This window comes from Oncorhynchus masou, unplaced genomic scaffold (assembly GCF_036934945.1).
Source record: "Oncorhynchus masou masou isolate Uvic2021 unplaced genomic scaffold, UVic_Omas_1.1 unplaced_scaffold_13___fragment_4___debris, whole genome shotgun sequence".
Taxonomy (NCBI): domain Eukaryota; kingdom Metazoa; phylum Chordata; class Actinopteri; order Salmoniformes; family Salmonidae; genus Oncorhynchus; species Oncorhynchus masou.
Genome location: NW_027016687.1, coordinates 40,001 through 42,778, shown reverse-complemented (window position 1 = coordinate 42,778; position 2,778 = coordinate 40,001). Strand labels below are relative to the sequence as shown.

General features: G+C 53.3%; 1 pseudogene; it reads right to left on the bottom strand.

The window, feature by feature from the left end:
• The window catches only part of LOC135539034 (SET-binding protein-like), a 5,734-nt pseudogene extending 2,997 nt beyond the window's left edge, over positions 1–2,737 (bottom strand).
• Between the last annotated feature and the right edge of the window lie 41 nt (positions 2,738–2,778).

The following is a 2,778-nucleotide window of genomic DNA, read 5'->3' as shown; positions in this document are numbered from 1 at the left end:
AGGAGAGACCATATCAGAACTGGATAATACATACAGTCCAGAGGAGAGACCACATCAGTACTGAATAATACATACAGTCCAGAGGAGAGACCATATCAGTACTGGATAATACATATAGTCCAGAGGAGAGACCACATCAGTACTGAATAATACATACAGTCCAGAGGAGAGACCATATCAGTACTGGATAATACATACAGTCCAGAGGAGAGACCATATCAGTACTGGATAAAACATACAGTCCAGAGGAGAGACCATATCAGTACTGGATAAAACATACAGTCCAGAGGAGAGACCATATCAGTACTGGATAAAACATACAGTCCAGAGGAGGCTGGTTGGCAAAAATATATGAGGACGGGCTCATTGTAATGGCTGGAATTAAATTAAAGGAAAGGTATCAAACGCATCAAACACATGGGCTCAACATTTGTTAGATACCGGTCTATTTAATGTTTTCCAGCCATTACAATGGACCTGTCCTCTGATATCTCTGTGACATCATATACAATAAGTCTAGTGGCAACTTCTTTCTACTCCTACACTAAGTTTTATGACATTTTATTAGGAAGTTGGATTTGATACCTCTTCTAGCTCAGACAGGAAGTTCAGGTGATCTCTGCTCTGCAGGCACTTCCTCTTCCTGCGGTGTTTCTGCTTCTTCTCCTGGTGGGACAGGAAGTTGTCCGCCACTGCCGGCTGCTCACAGCGACCCCTACTGCCGCGACTAGATGCCTGCAGAACGGCAGACTCCGCAGCCTCAAACCCACACAGGTCAAAGGAGTACCTGCAAAACAAAACAAAAACCTGTCAACTGGATGTACAATGTCGATATTGTGGTTTTATACAAACCCCTGGGCAATATTCACTCACTCACTTTCTCCCTCCCTCAATCACTTAACTAGCATCCTATCTCACTCACTCACTCCGTAACTTCTAGCTAACTAACTAACCATGTAAACTAACAGAGAGATAGATACCTGCGTCGTGCGTTGGTCCCCTTCTCTGTCTGGTCAGAGGTGCTGTTGTTGTCTGTCCCTATGCCGCTGTCGCTGGGAATAGTCTCCTCGCTGTGTGATTCACTGATGGGTGACAGCGTCACCTCCTTGATGGACGCCGCCCCCTCAGATAGGTGGGACGGGGAGTTGGCCAGGAGGCGCGGGGGAGAGAGCTTCCAGCCAGCCCCCAGTAGCCCCCTGCCTAGGGGTTTAGAGGGCAGGGCACTGATGGGCTGCAGGCTGGGCATGGTGGCGTCAGAGTGGAGGCCGTGAGGGCTGGGGTGGCACAGAGAGGACAGGGTGTGGGGTCTGAGGAGGAGGGTACTGGAGCTGAGGGGGGGGGAGGAAGGCACTAGGAGTCTGTTGTACAGGCTGGACATGGAGGCAGGCACAGGGGGCTTGGTCCCCCCACCTCTGGGGGGAAGGGTTAGGGTGTCAGAGCGCGGCTTCCTCCCCCTCTTCTTCCCGATGTAGATGGTTCCTCTTTTACTGACGTTGATCTGCTTTCCCAGACGAGCCTCAATGGTAGAGGCCATGACCGTCATGGCGGAAGAGACCGGAGCCGAGGCGGACTTCAGCGCCAGGCTGCCATGTTGGCTGGAGCATGATAGGATCTCATTCAGGATGCTCTGCACCTTCCCCAGCTTCAACCTCTTCACCGGCCTGACATGGGCACCCTCACCACGCTTCAGTTTCAACTCATTAATATTGGGGCTAGTGGAACCAGATGCGATTTGGGATAGTGTGGTCTTTCTCCTACGGCTGAGCCCAGCAGGGCTGTCCCGGGCCAGAGGGCTCAGGGGGGAGGTGGAGGTGCCCTCGTGGATGGTTTCCACAGTGAGCAGGGGTTGTTTTTTGGGACGACCTCGTTTGCGCTTGGCGGGGGTGTGGACAGTCAGACTGTCTGTGTTGGTGTACAGGGGGCTGGAGGGGGTGATGGGGAAGGCAGAGGGGGCTCACACATAGTTGACAGGGGGCTGCGGCCACTCTCCCTCTGGACCAGGTTGGGGAGGCTTCGGGACTTCAGGTAGGACCACCGGTCCTTGGACTTGGGGAGGCTGGGGTTAGGGCTGGCTTTTAGGCTAGTGTTGGGGTTAGGGTTAAATATGCGGCTGAGGTTGGGCGATCTAGGGTTAGGGTTGAGAGTGGATCTTGAACTAGGGATATGGTTGGGGTTAGGGCTAGGCAGTCTGGGGCTAGGGTTAAGATCAGGGTGTTTGTGGGGATCTGTGGCTGATCTAGGATGGCCAACTGGGTTCTTTCTCATCCAGCTCTGGATCATTGCTGATTCCATGTTGGCCCCACTCATCACCCTCGCTCCTTTCTCCTCTCTCTCTCCTATCTCTGTTCTCTCCCCCTTATCTGCCCTTTCTTCTTTCTCCCCTCTCTCTCCTCTGTCCCCGTCTGCCTCAAGCTGGCTACCCTCCTCACTCCGTCCTGACCGAGATTCACTCCTGGGGGAGTCAATCTTGTTGCCTTCCATCTTGTGGGCCACTTTGGGCTCTGGTGGCCCTGATTTGCTCCTCTCTGTGATGTCAGTACCCTGCAGCTGTTCTGATTGGTCTTTCTGGGTGAGTGACTCCTGGAGACACTGCCTCCTCCTCCTTTTCCTCCCTATTCCCTCCTCCATCAGCTCAGGAGCACCAAGCATTGGCATCTCCCTCTCCTCCTCCTTTCTTGTCCTCCCTATGCTCTCCCTCTCCTCCTCCTTTCTTGTCCTCCCTATGCTCTCCCTCTCCTCCTCCTTTCTTGTCCTCCCTATGCTCTCCCTCTCCTCCTC